This window comes from Sciurus vulgaris, assembly GCF_902686455.1.
Source record: "Sciurus vulgaris genome assembly, chromosome: 11".
Lineage (NCBI taxonomy): Eukaryota > Metazoa > Chordata > Mammalia > Rodentia > Sciuridae > Sciurus > Sciurus vulgaris.
This window is the reverse complement of record NC_136472.1, coordinates 58542560-58562317: the sequence shown is the minus strand read 5'-3', so window position 1 is coordinate 58562317 and position 19758 is coordinate 58542560.

The window sequence follows — 19758 nt, the reverse complement described above, 5'->3', positions numbered from 1 at the left end:
GAGCTGCCTGCTTATGCAAGTGAAGTTGGGTTAGAGCCCAGCTGTGCCCATTCATCTGCGTATTACCTGTGGTGGTTTTTATGCTACAACAGCAGAGTGGTTATGACAGAGTCAGTGTTATGTGCAAATCCTACAGTACTTACTATCCTGGCTCTTTTCAGAAAAAGTTTATGACCCCCTACATTCTCTCTCTCTTTAAAAAATCATTCTTGCACTGATGCTATGCTTTCTTAATTGCTGCAGATTTGCAATCAATCTTGATTCTTAGTAGAGTAAGCTTTCCAATTTTGTTCTTCAAGATTGCCTTGGCTACTCTTTGATCTTTTTGCTTACATAAAAATGCTATTCATATATATTTGTTTATAAAAAATGCTTTAATACAAATTGCATAAATTTTTAAATAACGTTTTATAAATTACTTAATATGCTGTGTAAATATTTCCATGAAATTAAATATTCTCCTTTAACACCATTTTGAATGGCTTCATAGTATGTAATTATACAAATAAACTATCATTTATTTAAGCAAATAAGTTGCTTAGTTACATGTCTTTCTTATTTTCCTATCACCCTGTTAAATTGCAGATAGCTTCTTTAGATTGTTCACATCTTTCACTAAGTAATTCAACTTATGGGAATTGAACCAAAGTAAATGATCTGAAATTTAAAAAATGGATGAGGATGTTTATCATACCATTATTTATAATCATGAAAAATTGGAAATGACCAATACATTGACATTTTGTAAATCACTAGTTAATGTACTTCCACTTATTGAAACATTATGCAAATGTTTAAAACAATGGTCAAGGAAGACTGGAAAGTTACTATAGAATGTTGTATGCAAAAATTGTGTGTAGTCTTTAATTATCAATGTTAAGACATAGCCCTATACACTCATAATTGAAAGGTCTAGAAGGATACACATTAAATGAGAATAGAGAGATTCTAGATTGTTTCTAGAGGGTAGCATTTGTGAGGGGAGGGGAAGGAAAGACACAGTATTATCTTTTGTCTTGCTTGAATATTTTATAGAACTTATGTTTTCTTATAATAAAAACATTTGAAAATCATTTTAAAAATAGACCGCATGATGCATGAAATGATAAAATAGCAATGCCCTAGGGAAAAGATAAGCCTTCTGTAAAAAGCAATGCCAGGAGATTTAGTTTTCAGTAAGTCTATAAACAGAGACTAAGATTTAAAGTGAGATTTAAAGTGTAACATCCCAGCTTGGCAGATGAATTTAGCATAAGAGCATAGAACTCACAGAGGCCGACCCCAGTTTGATCATCATTATTCCCTTGGTCATATTGGATACCTAATTAACAGCCCCTCAGTGAAGATGAACCAGAGACCATTGGTCCTTAGAGACTGCTGGATATAATCAGAGTAAACTGCTTGTGGTTCTCATTTGAGTGTGAGCTCAAAGTAATCCTGGAAAAGATTAAATATGATGCTCAAAGATGCATAGCATGGGACTCTCCTGTGGGTCTTGTGGAGACCATAGAAATAGATCACAACCTGGTAGTGGGGAGGGAATTTTCTCTGAAGAGGACAAATCTCCCAATAGCCAATCATCTTGGGAAATGTTCATGAGGTGGATCTTTGGACTGTGGGAGAGAGGAACTTCCCCTTTCTCCATCCCTCCATCCCCTAATGTACCAACCTGGTATTGCTGACTCCAAACACTGGCAGACCTAGAAGAATTTTGGTGGTGGATGTAAGCTACCTCTAGCTGTACAGAGGCAGGTAATGTTATGGTTTAAATATGAGGTGTCCCCCAAAAGCTCATGTGTAAGACAATGCAAGAAATTTTAGAGGTGAAATGACTGGGTTATGAGAACTTTGACCTAATTAGTGCATTAATCCACTGATCTGAACTAACTGGGTGGTAACTGTGGGCAGGTGGGCAGTGATTGAGGAAGTGCGTCACTGGGAGCGTGCCCCCAGGATTTGTATTTTGTCCCTGGTGAGCAGAGCACTCTGCTTCCTTGTTGCCAAGTCCTACACTACTTCCCTCTGCCGCCCCCATCAGCTCCGATGTTCTGCCTCACCTTGGGTCCAGAACAAGGAAGACAGCTATCTACGAATGGAGACTTCTGAAACTGAACACTGAATAAACTGTTCCTCCTCTAAAATGGTTCTTGGTGGGTCTTTTGGTCAAAGTGACCCCCCCCCCCCAATAAAAAAGGAAAAAAAGCCAACTGAAGTGGCAGGATGGTGCCCAAGGTGAGCACCAGCAACAGAGCAGAAGAAGGCTCTTTCAATAGCTGACATCCATGTCAGGAGGTAGTGTTGGCAGAGCCAAGGGCTTACCTCCCATTGCCAACACGGGTATAAAAACACACATGCCCAGACATCACTCCAAACCCATTCGCTCAGAATGGTTAGGGGTGTAGGCCACCAACTATTCACATCAGAGCTTCCCAGACGAGTCTAATACACAGTCTGAGAACCACTGCTTTAGAAACAATGCCCCTGCCCACAGGCGTTGAACTCTCATAACTGTCTCATTTGGACAGTGCTGCCCAGCAGATTAATGTTGGGTAAGAGCTTCATTCATCAACAAGCCACAGAGTCCTACAAAATGACTCCATTAGCCCTGGCAAGCTGCCAGCCCCTTTCTTCTCTCTTTGCCAGAAAATTAATGAAACCATTTATTGGAAGGTGGAAAACTAACCACCCCGTTTTGTAGTGTTGTAGGTCAAACTGGATTCATTCTGCTATACTTAGGCTTCCATCAGGAATGAGTAGAGGGGAAGGATTCTGGTTATGTGCCCAGAATCTTTCCATATGTTCCTTCTCCTAATGTTCAAAAAGCACCCTGGAGATTAAGTAATACTACTAGTTTCTTTTCATAAATAACAAAAGTGAGACATATAATGGCTAAGAAATTTGATCAAAATGGCCTAGGTAGTATAAATGGCAGGCAGACTAGAGATATGAACAAGGTATATCTAACTCCAAAACTCTTTGATTGTCTTTCTCTGCATTATAACCCTCTCCTTCCTTCATTTCGTGGTTACACATAAAGCATTTAAATTAATGTCTGGCAAATAGCAAGAGTTCAATAAATATTAGCAATTTCTCCTAGGATCTTACTAGGAGGAGGAGGGTAGGCATGAAATCCTGAGCCTGAATTACAGCAAACTTTGCTGGAGAAAAATATGGGATCAGAAGTTGTGATTGGGTGAAGATAATTTCCCAGCCTATTGATGAAATCCTTAATCCATGATGCAGAGTCCTATCAAATGCATGTATACAAAACAAAAAATTAAAATTTCACCTTGCTAAAACTTGCTTTAAAAAATGCAAAGCAAGTTCTAGAACTTATCAAACTCTTCTCTTAATTAAGCAAATCCTTTATCCAGCAGAGAACAGGAAGGTTCATGAATCCCTGATATCGCGGTGATTTCCCCTCTTGATAGCATCTTCTTGAAAGGCATGTGGGTTTCTCTGTAATGCTGGAAAGAGCAGAAAGAGCAGAAAGAGCAGGTGAGAGCAGGTGTGAACCAGGAAGGATGAGTCTACGTGAGAAGCGTCTCAGGATGGCTCCATGTTCAGACAGCAGCGACCCTCCCGGGTGGAGCAGAGGTCTGTAGAGGAATCTCCATCAGTCCCCAGATCTCTTAGTGGTCTCCCACTAGGCTCCAGCTGTCACCACCATTTAATATCAGGGGATGCCACACACTGTCATTGAACACTGGTCTTACAGAAATGGAAATATCTTTTGAGATACTCCGACTTCCCAAAGAAACTACAAAATAATGAAACCTAAAAAGATAAACCTCTCCAAAGCACAAGCAGCATAGACTTTCAAAATGATGTTTTATTTTTTTTCTTTTTTTTTTCACCATGAGGGGGCTTCTGTCCCCAAAGTGTTTCACGTCAGGGGTCCTGCTTCATGTTCTACCTCCTTCACACTAGCCAGGTTTTCTCTACCAAACCAAAACTTGTCTCCCAGTCATGCTTAGCCCTCCAGGAAAAATGACCAGCTCCTCACTGTCCACTGCCCCACCAGTACTCCATTTAGTCTACTCTCGACTCTGAGGGGCATGGCCTCGCTCTCTCCCCAGCCTAGAAGCAGCCTCTGGTGGTTGACATACACACACACATACTGAAGAATGTGCTGCCCGGATGAGAATTCTGTTTCCTATTCACAAAGGTAGGCTTTGTCCATTTAGAGTTCAGTGGAGTAATATCTCAAACACTAAACAATACATTCTCTATTAGATGTACAATAACAGAAGTGTCAGTTTTTAAAATAGAGGAATCATGAACATAGCAAAGACTTTTTTTCCTCCCGATTCAATTTCAGGTGGTGTATAATCACGTTCTCATTCCCTGTAAAGTACCTTCTAACCCAAAAAATTCCATTGCCAGTAGGCCTTGTTACAACATAATGGAATATCCACTAATATAACGGTAGATCTTTTACTTATGATTTAAAAACTACTCAGAAGATACAAGATTTCTGGGATTTTGATCCAGAATTCCAAATTCTCAATAATACAATCTCTAAAAGCAAATATAAGTAGCTGTGGAGACAGAATGTGGAGACAGTTCATATAGTGAGTGCATGTTTTCATGTGTTCTATAAACTCAGATGGTAAAGGATCAGTCACTATTGGAGAAAGCACCTGCTTATATCTTGCAAAGTGACACTAGATGGATGTGTACTCAAAGGTAAATACCCATGACCTCTGTGCACTGGTAACATGAAGTGATAGGAGAAGATAATCTGTGATTAAACACAGCTGGGGGCTGGGCTTGTGGCTTGGTCGTAGAGTGCTTAACTCACATGTGTGAAGCACTGGTTCAATCCTCAGCACTACATATAAATAAATAAATAAAAATAAAGTCCATTGACAACTAAAAAAAGTAAAATAAAATAAAAACACAGCTGGAAGCCAGGCATGGTGGTGTACATCTGTAATCCCAGGGAGCTGAGGCAGGAGGATTACAAGCTCAAGACCAACCTCAGCAACTTAGCAAGACCCTGTCTTAAATTTTAAGATAAAAAAGACTTGGGATGTGGTTGAATGCTGCTGGATTCAATCACTGGTACCAAACAAACAAACAAACAAACAAACAAAACCCAGCTGGAACAGACGCAAATGAAGACGACTGAATAGAAATGAGTTACAAAGAAACAAAAAATGCAGCAGCAAAATTAATAAATGTCTAAATATCTACCTTGGAGGATTTATAGGCAGAAGAAACATTGTAGAAAATCAGAGTAATAACATGGAGAACATTATGGAAGGTCTCCAAGCATTCAGAGAAAAAAGAACAAAGAGATAAAAACAATAAGAGATAGTATGATAGCTATTAAAAGTAGGAGATCCAATCTAAGAATCATAAGTGGTTTTTATTTTATTTTTTTTTATTTCTTAGATATACATGACAGTAGAATGTATTTTGGCATTATGCATACATGGAACATAACTTCCCATTCTTGTGGCTGTACATGATGTGGAGATACCCTGGTTGTATATTCATATATGAACATAGGAAGAGGAATGGATAAAGAAAATATGGTACATATACACAATGGAATATCACTCAGTCACAAAGAAGAATGAAATGATGGCATTTGCCAGTAAATGGGTGGAACTGGAAAATATCATGCTAAGTGAAATAAACCAATACCAAAACCCAAAGGCTGAAATTTCTCTCTGATATGTGGATGCTAACACATAATAAGGATGGGAAAGGGATTAGACAAAGGGGAATGAGGAGAAGGGGCGGGGAGGAAATAGAATGAACTGGGCATAACTTTCATATGAACATTGTTCATAACTGTTTTTTTTAATAAAAATATACAAAACCTTTAGAGTAGAAGCCATCATCAAAGATGTGTCCTTTAGCAGTTTTCCTCTAGCATTCATGCATTACATAGTCAAAACTGAGAAATTAGCTTTGGTACTTTACAACGAACTACACTACAGGCTTGATTTGGCTTTACCAGGTTTTTCACTAATGTCCTTTTACTGCCCCAGGACCCAGTCCAGGATACCATTTTGCACTTAGCCTTGTATGATGTTGCAAAATTCAAATTGCAGCAGGAAAACTTGACACCACGCTATTCATTTGAGCTGCACACAGAAATCATTCCTACACCTCAACCGGTCCACTTCCGACTTTCCTGGCCTCTCACTTTTCAGTTCCGCGCTGCCTCAGATTTGATGCACGCTTCTACTCTGTTCTCCTTCAAGAGCGGAGTGTAATAATGTCCCTCTCAGTTCCCTCCTCTGTTCCCATGGCATGCTCACTTTCTGCTGCCTCCTCAGGTGGCACCATCAGCCCAGCTCCCCTGACTTGGGTCAAAAGCCACTCATCTCTATGCTCTCAGTCACTGTGTGTTCTGGCTGAGAAGATAATTCAGGTCTAGAGAAGCCAAGAGGAAAATGAAAACCCAAACCATTCCTATTTACACACAACTCAATATGCTTCCTCTTCCTCTTGGTAAATGTTAGGCCTTTTGAGAGTGCCATTGTTTTTTTCAAAAAAAGGTTTTTTTTCAAAACCTTTCGTGTTCGGGTTGAGAGGGATGCTCTCTGCTGGATATTGTTCTATGAGTTCTTCACATCTGATCATCAGCTTTGTAGGGTAAGGAGTCTAAACCTGTGAGTTTTCGAGAGGTGATGGGCCGCTTGTGCTAAGTCTCCAAGAGGTGGGAATAAAGTTGGAACATCAACTGATTAAAGTATAATGAGGAAAACACTTGGCAGGCAAATGTGTCATTGTGTGGGCCTGACCATTCAGTTCCTTTGGGGCCAAACTATCCTACAGGTGATGGTGAGTAAGAAGTAACCAGAAAGGAGTTGTGAAAATTTAAGGGCACCAGGCCCTGAACAATGGATGCTCCCATTTCTGCAGCAAGGGCAGGCCTGTCCTCTGGATTGAGCCCCTGAGCAGCCTGATGGGGCGCTCTCTCCTTGAGGCACTATTTGAACAACCTTTCTTTTCACTGTGCCTCCAAAGCTAACTACCAGACTTTTGGTTCTTGCACACATTTTTTAGAGGTGACCATACTTCTTCCCTCAGTTCTCATCCAGGTCTGGGAGCCATACTGGATCCCTAAGATGATGATAGTTCTCATCAATTATGTGGGAATCTCTATTTTCAACCCCCAAAGAACTCACTTCTAAGTCCAGTGTGTGTGTGTGTGTGTGTGTGTGTGTGTGTGTTACTTATGGACATGTACACTGTTGACACTTCTTTAAGTGCAACTCTCCCTGACCCCAGCAAAGCAGAGGAGGGGACTTCAAAGAGAAGAGCAAAAACAGCAAGGACCCACCACTTGCCAGGCCTTTGGAGTTCAAGTTCTTCCCTGGTTGCTCTACTACCCCACCCTCAGCCTGGGCCTGACCCTCTATATTGTGGGCATCTCTCTTCCGCAGGGTGGCCCACATCTGCAGTGTCCTTAGTTCTAGTTCTGAGAGATTGGTCAAAGGGTACGTATTGTATGTGTGGTGCATTCTGAGGGCAGCATGGGCATGAGGGGTGGATGTCCAACTGTATGCATGTGGCCTCTGGAGGTTGGAAGCAGAGGTAGTGGTGATAAGAGAAGGGAGCGGACTGGGAGCCATAACCGGGGCCCAAATATTTCCCTTCTACCATGTTCTTGTGTTGAACTCTAAGCAGTCTGAGACTTCCAACTTCCAATGTAGTCTTCCAGGTTGTTATAAAGTTGTACTTGCCAAGGTCAACAGTTAGCACATATTTCATTTAGTGGTTTGTTAGTTTATGTGATAACTTTTAAATATTTAGACATGAGGTTTGGAGAGTCTCCAACTGTTCTCTCATCCTGGGCCCCATGAAGGTGTGGAATGTGCTTTCCTACCAGGGTTCACTCCCTCCCGCCTCCCTGTGTTGCCTAGGGGTGGGAGACCCAGGGCTACTGCACAGTCCTCTACACCCACACCTTTGTAATGGTCCTTTGTAAATAGACTTTCCTCAAATGGTTCTATTTTGAGAGGGTCAACTGCTTCCTGGGGACCTGATTTGACTCAGCAAGTGTTTTAGGCAGAAGGAAGAACATGTGAACCTCCTCACAACACACACACACAACTCTTTATTTACCTTTCAGTTATTCTGCAAGCCATTAGTTATAGGGAGTAAGGTGGAGAGACAAGCTAAGAAAGGCCAGAGTGCCCAGAGTTATTGTGGCTGTTAAGTCAGTGTGTGTGTGTGTGCGTGTTTTCTCCTGGGGAAGGAGGTACAGTGTCTCAGCTCCTTGGTCCCCTTTCTCCTACTAAAAGGGAGTGCATGCTAAGCACCCTCTGCAGAGCGTGGCTGGCAAGGTGTCTTCTGATGCTCCATGACCCAGGCTGTCTCCCATTGCAGAGTAGGGAGGGGTCAGCACTTTCCCTCAATCTTTTTTGCCCCTCCCTCCAGGAAAACTGGCTTCTGGTCCCCTCCTCTCCTTATCAGGGATGCTACTTCTGTTTTGCTTGCCTGGACACCCTCTCTTCCCAAGATCTCTAGAAAATATGCCAGGAAGGTGTGTGAAAGTGGTTGAGATGAGGGTCATGTGTACAAACATTACTGGGACGTCGAGTAAGCACCACTTGAGGTATAATCAAAACACAATTTTATTTTTGTCACTCATCCACACTGCTTTAGCAATTTATTCAGCAGGGATAAATCTCCTCCTGCTCTAGCTAGTTCACAATTACTCTGCTCACTCTCAGGTAATGGGTATTCTTAGCTTTAAATTGCAAACATACTCTAATTTAGTCATTAAAATATCCAGCCCCAACCTCTATTCTTGATTTAGGCTTCTCCCTCTTCCCCAGTATAGGCTGACTATAGGATAGGAAATGGGGTGTGATGTGGCTGCATCCCCAGCTTTGCCCCTTGGCTCTTCCATTGTCCAATTCCCTCCAGTTGGGAGAGGATGGAGGTAAGGAGGGTAGGAGTGACCTTAGCTGGAATGTTGGGTCTCACCTGGCAGCAGGTGCCCTGGGTCTGGTAGATGTTTGAGCTGACTTTTTCTTTCTGGGGTGCCTTCTCATATTCCTATTTCTTGGGGTTCCCATTGAATCCATCTTCACCCATAAACTTGCATCTGTTTTTATGGGTTGTAATCTTACCCTCCAGCCAGGTGTTAGAATCCTAGAATGTCCTTCACTGTGACCCACAGGTGTTCCATGGGAAAATCCATATTCTTGCCTGGACAATCTCTAGAAATGCAAGAGATCGGAGGGCAGAAGCGCCTCACCCCACCCCGCTCCATGGCAGCCCCAGGGGAGCAGGTGGTCAGCCTCCTAGGTTTCCTCTCCTCCCCATTTCCCAGGGACACCATGCGTGAGTGTGCACGCATTCGTGCGTGTGTAGAGGAGACACACTAGGCTCTCTGGGTAGCCTGAAGGAAGCCTGCCTGCCACATTTGTGATGAGCGGGCGGGCAGCCTGGGACTCCCTTCCTGCTCAGAAGCAGAGTGGAGACAGAAAGCATTGCCCAACTTTCCCCAACGAGGCTTTCCTTACAAGATCATCACCCCAAAAGAGTGGGTGGCCAACTACTCCTATTGGTAATCTGCATGGGATGATTCAGCCCCTCACTTTGGAATTTCACATTGATTGCTGTGGTTTTCACATGGTTTGTCCCCTAAAGGATCGTATGCTAAAACTTAGTTCCCAGTGTAGTGGTGTCGAAGGGGTAGAAACTTTAAGATTTGGGATCTAGTGGAAGGTGATTAGGTCACAGGGGCACCCTGCCTCCTCGGAAGGGATTAATGCTGGTCTCGTGGAAAGCATTGGATCTTGTAGGAGTGGATTAGTTTCTATGAGAACAGGTTGTTATAAAAGTGTGAGCCCAGCCCCTTCTGGTCTTTTCTTCCTATCTTGCAATATAACCTCTCTCTTGCACACCTCTCTGCTACGTGAAGCCATCTGCTGTAAGTCCCTCACGAGAGGAGAGCAGAGACAAACACCATGCTTCTAAAGCTTCTGAACTATGTGCTAATTGAACCTTTTTTTTCTCTATGCATTACCCAGTGTCAGGTATTGTGTTATAGCAACACAAAAGTGACTGGTATCTGGGCTGGGGTTGTAGCTCAGTGGTAAAGTGCTTTCCTAGCATTTGTGAGGCACTGGGTTCAATTCTCAGCACCACATACAAAGAAATGAATAAAGGTCTATCAACATCTAAAAATTATTTTAAAAAACAAAAAACAGATTGATACCTATTCCATTTTGGTATCTACTAATGATTTAAACTTTCTAATAAGTGACCAAAGTCCTTTATTCACCCTTAATTAAAGAGTTGGAGTTCTGGCAAGTCCCCTTTGTTCAATCACATAAGGGAAGTCCAGCTTTTTCCATTTCTACTTAGATAGCAGAGAAAAGTAAATGTATAAAGGGAAGAAATAGAGTAGCCAAAATAGAGGGAGTGACTAGGAGGACTGGGAAGAAAGAGAAAATCAGGAGAGAGGGAGAGAAAATGAGAGAAGATCCCCTCAGGACTGGAGAATACTCTTCTAGCTGTGTGTCTGGGTAGACCTGTGTTCCCTGATAACAGTGCAAGGTCCTCCTTCCAGCTTGAGGAAGGGGCTCACTCTTCCCCAACACACTCCAAAAAAAAAAAAAAAAAAATGCAAAAGAAGAGATAACTCATGCCGTTTAGTTCATGGACAGCAGAGAATCCCAGTAATATGGAGTGAGCAAAATTAAAAAGAGGAAGAGAGTAACCCTGCCTGGGGCTGCAGCAATGCTCTGTGATTTTACCTGGGTCTAACAGTTCTGTTCCTTTTGTGGAGTTTACAAAAGGAAAAAAACCTCCGTGTGGCCTCAGACTTCTCATCTGCAACACTGGAGCGAGCAGGAGGTGAAGTACAATTATAGATCATGACGACGAAGAGCAATCTGGGAATCCTGTACCCATCCTGCATACAGCCTTGCTAATATGCAAGGGTCCAGTGGATATCCTAAGTGCTCCATCTGAGGAAAATACTCAAGAATCAGAGCAAGGGTCTCAAGATGGAGAACACGGGCATTGAGCCTTCTAATGCATGGCTAAATCTAAGTGGATTAGTAGCTTATTTCACAAGTATCTTGAAGCCAGGCCCTATTCCATGCCCGGGTTGGTAAAACAGACGATTCCCTGCTAGGTACAACCTAGTGGAGGGGAGGGGGGAAAAAAAAAGACAGATTCATGGTTTTTGGTAAAGTTCAAGAAAACTAGCCAGGATAAGGGGAAAGGAAGGCATGATAGACAGGGAGGGCTGCTGTTTCAGAGAGCGGGTTGGGTGTGTGTGGAGGGCGCGTGTGAGCAGAGACCTCGGGAAGTGAGGGAATAGGTCACGTGTTCAGGGGAGGAGCGTCCCGAGCACAGAGCACAGGTGCAGAGACCCAGAAGGGGTACAAACTTGGAGAAAGAACCTGAAAAATAACAAGAATACAGTGACTGAGGAGCATGGGAGGAGATGAGGTCAGAGGCCAGTAGGGCATGACTTTGAGCATCCTATTTTCTAGGAGAGAAAAGGTTTCACCACCATTCCAAAATGGTTTTGATCAGAGAAACAACACGATGTGTTGAATTTTTTAGAAAGAACACTCTGGCTCCTGTACAGAGAATAGAATGTAAGAATACCATTCAGTGGGGGAAGGAAAAATAACAGATCGAGACAAACACCATTACCCTATGTACATGTATGATTACACAAATGGTATGACTCTACTTCATGTACAACCAGAGAAATAAGTTTTATCCCATTTGTTTACAATGAATCAAAATAAATAAATTATTATAAAATATTAGGTTGTAATAATAAACAGAGGGAGTGAAATATTGGCACATCACATCACGGTTAAAAAAAAAAAAAGACGGCCCTACAATCAAATTGACAGCATTAAACTGTGACTGTTTTTAAAGTTTACCTAACTATTGCAAGTCTCATTTTCCCAACATGTGAAAGAATGGATAAAATTAGTTCCTATTCAAAATATTGAAGAAAGAAATAAATGAGATAGATGTTAAATGTCTTGGGATATAATAAGTACTCAGTAAAGATTAACTATCATAATTGGGGTTTAACTTTTTACTGAAGGTCATATCTGGAAAGCATACTGGTGTTCTGTCTGGATTTGATATAAACTTTATATTTGAGAAGTGTTTGAAGTCTGAAGTTTTTTAACCATGAACTGCATTCATGCTAAATTTCTTCTAAAGCCTCTGTGAAACTTACACTGGAGATGAACAGCCAACCAACTTTTTGTATGTTTGGGTTCTGCATCTGTTGATTTTACCAACCATGGATCAACAATATTTGGAATAAAATGTGTGTCTACTGAAAAAAAAAAAAAAAAAAGAATATCATTCAGGAGACTATTGCAGATGTCCAGGCAAAAAAGTGTTTGGTGATGGACCTGGTGAGAGATGATTGGATTCAAGATATACACTAAAGGAAGAGTCATTTTTCTTTAGCTATTTACTTGGGCATACATTAAAAAGATGCATAAAAGGATAGACAACGACAAAATTTTACGGATGGTTAAAATGCAATAATATTTGAGGCAATTTTAAATGTTCTATCTGGTACATTTACATGTTGTTTGAAATTTCCAATGAGTAGGTGTCATCTACAGAAGAAGAAGGAAAAAAGGTGGGGCGGGGGGAAGGAAGGAGTACAAGAAGGAAGCAAGGAAGGAAGCAAGGAAGGAAGGAAGGAAGGAATTTTGAGATAAAAAGAGGGACTCCAAGATTGTCCTTGAATCCCTGGCTTTGTTCACCTCATGTCTCCTTTTCTTAGAAAGTCAGGAAGCTCAGAGTTACATTGAAAAGTTCCTTTCGCTGATTACGCAGTAGTCATGGGTCCTGTGCATCGGTGTTTTAGGTTTGTTGCTGGATCCTGTCTGAGGAAGTATTAGCCGCCAGCTCCTCTGGGTTAGCAGGCTCTGAGAGGCAGATCCATGTGCAGGAGTTGCACAGGGGCCTACTCTTGGCGGTAAACCTGTGCGGGAGGGAAAGAGGCAGGACCAGGCAAATCTAGACTGTGAACTGCAACACAGTCGCAGCCAAAGCCCTCAGCTGATTCTTGGAGAACTCTGGATCATGGATGATCTTTCAGGGTTGTCTCCAATTGGACTTTATTCTCCTACACTAACTGTGCATTTGATCGATGGGTGGTTTAACTTTGAAGAAGCATGATTTCAACATTGCCCTTAACTAAGGAAATGAGTCTCAGTCCTGGACAACAGGGACACCTACAGACTAAGATTGAGTTTTAATTCTGGCTCAACCACCCATTGGCTGAATGACTTGTGGGTACATCTTAAAATTTCCTCATCTACAAAATAGTGATGATGATAACACATATCTCAATTTTTTTTTCCAAAAATTCATTTGAGTTAATCCCCATGAAGCTTTTCACTCAGGTCACTAGCAGGCCCCTAGTGAACAATAAATGGAAGCATTAACATTATGCTAGTTCATATATTTTCTGGTCCAAACTTTAAATTCATTACTTATATGCCTTTTCTATGGATAATGTTTTAAGTTTCTTAAAAATCTCTGAAAAATGAGGAGGTTGATTCTAGGTCTTGGATCTGATTCATTGAGAAAATAATATGAAGATCAACCTGGGTACTGAGCAGCTCTCAGCTGCATCCTTTGCAGCTGGTCAGGTTGATACCAACTACTCCTGTCCCCCAGGTGGAGGTTGGGCCGGGAACCCCCAGCAGGGCAGGTCTGAAGGTAAGGCAGAAACAAGACTAGGTTGACAAGTACTGCCTGACAAATAATAAGATACTTACAAACCTTGCCTCCAAAATGTGACTTTTGAGTTAAGCCAAGAATATTATATTTTCTAAAATAAGGAGATTTTGTTTTCCATGTAGAACCCTGCCAGGCAGCTAAATGACATAGAAAAGATGGTGACAGCTTGCTGTGTTCCTGACCCCATTATGCAGCCAGTGCATGAAATGTGTCTCCTTTGAAATAAACAGCTATTCATCAAGTTGTCTCTCTCTAGCATGGTATAATTATCTTCCCAAAGTTATGAATGAAATTATAGGTTCCCGACGAAAAGAGCGTGATGTAAAGATGGGTTTTGGTGCTGTCAGTTGGCTCCTAGCAAAGGTTGGACCTGCCTCCCCCTGGGTTGCCTTTGCCACGGTCACACTTGTCTCACATCTACCAATCCTGTGATGTACACAAGAGAAGGGAGGAACTCCTCAGGGAGAAGAACTTTCAGGTGAAATTCTGGTTTGTGGCAACACAAGCACAGTTGTGTGCTGCTCCACGGAGTGGAACCCACCCTGGGAGGATCCAACCTTAAGGCCTGACTTTCAGGAGGCTGGGATGGGCCAAAGGGACATGGGGCCAGAAGAGAGGCCAGGATGGCTGGAGGATGCAGGCGTTGCCTGTGCAGGAGACTGAGCAGCTCAGTGAGGAGCCGGATGCTGGCCCTCATGTAGGGGCAGTACCTGCCTGACCCTGCAATACATTATTGAAAATCAGAGACCCTTCTTGTAGTCTGCATGATTAGTCCTTGTTCACACCTAAAGTCCTTAGGCGAAAACCACATCAGCTCTCTTCAGTAATTTCTATCATAGAATATGTAGTCTATAAAGAATATAATGTCTTAGAATTTTCTCTAACATGGGAACCCCCTCATTCATACCAATGAGGCAATATACTGTCTCCCTCTCCCATGAAAATGAAGTCACTAACCTCAATCTTTGTTTCCCCATCTCTATCAATCCTCTATGGTATTTCTGTCCCCTTCCTTTTTTTTTCCCTCACCCTCTGTCCCTGTAAATGGCCCTACTCTGTCCAGAACTAATCCCCTTACCTAGTTCTTTTCTTTCAGTCTGTTTCCAACTCCCTCCTATCTCTGTGGCACTCTTGCTTCGTTCAATATTGTCCCATCATGAAGCACATATGATACATAATGGGGGTAGGGGGGGTGGGGGTGAGAGAAGAATGGAGGGACTTTAGATTATGTAGAAGGAAATGAGAGGGAGGGGGGTATGAAAAATGGTGGAATGAGACAGACATCATTACCCTATGTACATGTATAATTACTTGAATGGTATGAATCTACATTGTGCACAATCATAGAAATGAAATGATGTACCCCATTTGTGTACAATGAATCAAAATGCAGTCTGTAAAAAGAGAAAATGCTTGACACCGCTGGACAGAAAGAATTCAACTCACCCTGACCACTACTATCATGATGACCAGGAAATTGCCAGGAAGCTGTTTTCACATGTGGGTTAGCCCATGTCTTCGAGTAGGTACAGCAATGCAGCCACAGAATAAATGCTATGTAAGTTTGCTACCTTTATCATTAGTATTGCTGCTATTATAATCCACACAGGCAAAAATTTCTACCAAGCAATGCTTACCTGACTGCTAGTGTGGCATAAGCCCCATGAGCCAGTCAGGTTTAAACACAAACAAAATCCTTTCACCAAACACTGAGCTCCGATGATAAACGGTTTATGACACTGCACAGCTTCAAGGCTCTAAGTCTGTGGTTTAACTATTGATTATTTTTTCTGGTAGTGGGTATGGCAAGGCTTTGATGAGAAATAACCCAGCCTCACAGGACAATAGTTAAAAAAAAAAAAAAACATTCTGTCATGCCTTCAACCATTTCCCACTGTCTCCTTCAATGAGGCTCACCTGGCCCCTTGTCCTCCAAAGGAAGCCCTTCCCCAGGCTCATCTTTGCCTCTCCATCAGGAAAACCTGCACTCATGGTTTCTCTTTCCCCTTACTGGCTCCTGCTCCCCCATCTGACCCCGACTGTCCTCCCCAAGGTCACCATGGCTCCTGGGGCAACGGTACCTTCAGGATTCTTCTCCTACTCCTGACTCCCCCTTTTAGTTTCTTTATTGGCACCTCCTTCTCTGTTCACACTTGAACTCCCAAGGTGCTGTGCACAGCGGGATTTCCAGACTTGGCAAATACATATTTTCTCTGGCAACTCTAGCCTGCTCTCTTCTTATCCCTCTACATTCTCTGTGGGAAACCTTATCCATGGCGTCACTACTCCCTCACCAGACGTGACTCACAACTTCATTTTTCCGACTCTATGTGCTGAAACTTGTACTGAAAACGTCCAAGCATCTCCTGGATGTCCCCAAAGCACCTTTAGTTAAAGTTTCAGTCTCCCTCCTCCTCTGTTCCAGTTCCAGCAGATAGTTGCCTTTAAAAGAAGGAGTCCCTCTTTTTTCTTTCTAAGCACTTCCTTGATATTCCCAGAGAGGGAAAATTGAGATCATATTTTTAAAGATCTAGTCAAGCCATGTTACTTTGACTTCACTATACGTTAAAACAGAAATTGGCAATTTTTTTTTTTTCTAAAAACTACCAGGTAATGAGATTATTTCAGGCTTTGTGGACTACCACTATGCCTTCTCTGTCAAAAATAAAGTAGTTATAGACAATATGTAATCTAATGGACACGACTGCATGCCTATAAAATTTTATGTTTGGACATTAAAATTTGAATTTTGCATTCTTTTCATTTGTATTGTTCTTTAATTTTTTTCCAACCATAAACCATATAACAGTGTGACAGTTGATGGTGGACCACAGTGTAATAATGATGATCCCAAATAGCTACACCATCAAAGTTAGTGGAAGTTCTCTCTGTCATGTTTGCATGATAATAAAATTGTCTAAGTGCACTTCTCAGAGCTTGTCCCTGTAATTAACTACAGCATAAATGTATTTAAAAATGTTAAAATTCTTCTTAGCTTATGGGCCAAATAAGAACAAAAGGTGGGATGTATTTGCCCTGTACCCTGTACTTTGCCAACCTTGACTTCTAAAGGTCACGGCACTGGTGAGAGTTTCTGGATTGTTCTCCTTCCTCCACTTGGCAAGGGCGGCTCCCTTATCCAGGGTCTTCTTCACCTGGGCAAGTTTGACCATCTGTCTCATGTTTCTTTCTCCTGTGTGTCTGAAGCAGTAAAGTGTCGGTGAGCTTCCTAGCTGTCATGTATCCTCTGGTTTCTTCCAACCGTGTGGTCAGTGTGGCAAGAGAGGAAACCTGAGTTTAGGCAATGAGGGAGGAAGGAGCAGTAAAATTAGGCAGACTTCTTTACCTGCTTTGGCCAATTCTTTTCTCTGTCCCGTGCGTGCGTGCGTGCGTGCGTGCGTGCGTGCGTGCGTGTCAAGGTGGCTGGTTATGGTTTGAAAAGGGACTCTGGTAGGCCCTGATTTTCTGGATAAATATTAAATAAGGCCCTCAAACCCCAGTACTATTCCTAATACTACTGCCATCTTTCTAGTTACCCATGCTAGAAAACATAAATCATCTCTGACTTTTTCCTGGTCTGTTACATCCATACTCTAATTGCTGCAGGCATGATTGCTGCTTTGTCAATTCCCTTCCACCCTCCACTCCTGACACTTTGTAACACACAAATGCATGAAATAATTTTGTTTAATTGCAGTAGGAACAGGAGGAGATTGCATGATGATGGTATAATACCAGAATTTAACCAGAAATTTAAATTGGCAGAGAGCAATTGTAAGTTCAAAGTAATTGTTAAGAAGACAAGCCAATCTCCTTTATAATTATAAAGGGGAACAAGATGGTGGCTATGAGCAGCTACATGAAAGAGACTGTGCACTTCAGGAGGAGAAGCTGGCACCACAAAGTAACAGAAATGCCTTATTATTAGCAATTCTGCACGTTCTCAAAATATATGAGAGATTGTCAAAGAATGAATAACAGAAACACCTGCCAGAAAAAAGCTCTGCAGAAAGCAATGAAGAGGCTGCCAGGATGTGAGAAGTGCCTTTTCCTCCCCTTTCTTTTCTCAGAATTTGGGTTTATGAATATACTTACCCCGTTAGAGTAGACTTATTAGCCTTGATAAGATCGACCAATCCCAAAAAACCAAAGGATGAATGATCTCGCTGATAAGCAGATGATGATACATAATGGGAGGTGGGAGGGAGGCAAGAATGGAGGAAGGAGGGACTTTATTGAGGAAAAAGTGGGGTGTGAGGGGTGGAGGGAAGGAAAAATAACAGAATGAATTAACATCATTACCCTATATAAATGTCTGATTACACAAATGGTACTCCTCTATTTCATGTACAACCAGAGAAAAAAGTTGTACCCCATTTGTTTACAATTAAAAAAAAGATCGATGGTAGTTTTTCTACTTTAGTTAACTTCCTCTCTGTGACCTCATATTAAAAGTGATTACAAAGAACAGGGAAACACACAACTCTACTCCATAAGACAAATATTCCCAAATCCTTAGGAGCAGCAGCATCAGCACTGAAGACAACCTTTCCCAGAGGAGGTGGTCTTGAACTGTATGGAAGGGTGGTGCTTACTTGTGTGCTCTGCCATCCTGTCTCCTGTCTGGCTGTCCTTGTCTCCTGCTCCTCCTCAGCAGAGTCATCTTTGAAGGGACCCCCCCTGAGCAATCCAGTTTCTCCTCAGAAATTCTTGGTGGTGGATTTCCATGCTGTCCACAAATACTGTCAAACTCCTGACAAGGTATTCAAATCTGTCTTTGGACCCCCTTCCACAAACTTCCTGGCCTCATCCCTCTGTCCTCTCTTGTCTCCCTGAAGGTTCTGGCACTTACAGACTGTCAATAGCCTAGGAAATTCAGGGGCAGAACCTCATATCTCAGACTTTCAAATGACATCTCTACTCCCCAAACCCATGAAGTACCCTAAGGTCTCTGTCTGATTATACAATTCCTTTCACTTGAAGTGTTCTTATCCCTCTCTCTGCCTGTTAAAATCCTACTCTTTCAGGTCAAATCCTGTCTTCTCCCTGAAAATTCTTCAGATCATCTCAGTCAGCCTCCCCAGCGCATTGCCACTGCCTTTGTAAAACATCTAATTCTTTCTGACCTTATTATGTTAGTTTGATCATACATTCGCTCAGTCCATAAATATTTATGAATGACTAGGAACTGGGCACTATATTCGGCCTAGGAGATAAGACAGAGCTCAAGACTGAAATCTAGATACTCTTCCTGATTTTATGGGATGATGGGGTCCACTGCTCTTAGGACCCCAAACATAGGCATGAAGGGATGAACAGGGACATCCCAGGGTAGCATGAAGTAGAGGAGAGCAGGCATTCTAGCTATCTTGCCTTGCTTTTGCTGGATAGGTTTGCAGTTTGATGGGAAACATTATTTCTTGTAACAACCAGAGAGAATTTTTTAAAATGTCTTGACAAAAAGAGACAGAGAAAGAGGACTCCTTGAAAAGTAGTTCTTTCTCTGAAGGGAAGAGGCTACAGAAGAAAATGGAAATATTCAAGAGAAATTTGCTTTATATGCTACAGAACTGTCTGAACGAAATTAGATTATCTGTGGGAAGTATTCAGCACTGTGCCTAAAACACACTGAGGATCAGTCAACTGTAGTTGTTATTATCATTATCATTTTGCCCTTCCTCTGAATCCCTGTGAAATCTTCATTAACATAGGCATCCTAGCAGTCTTCATTATCTGTGTGGAATACATTCTAAGACTCCCATTAGATTCCTGAAACTATAGATGGTACTGACTCTCTGTATATTTTTTTCCTATACATGTATACCTCTTATAAAGTTTAATGTATAAATTAGGCCCAGTAATATATTAACAGCAGCAATAATAACAATAGAACAATTATAACAATATACTGTAATAAAGTTATATGATTGTGGTTTTTCTATCTCGAATGCCATGGGGTGGGTAGCATATACAATGTGGATACTCTGAACAACGGGATAACTCATGTCCTAGGCATAATGAGTATGATGG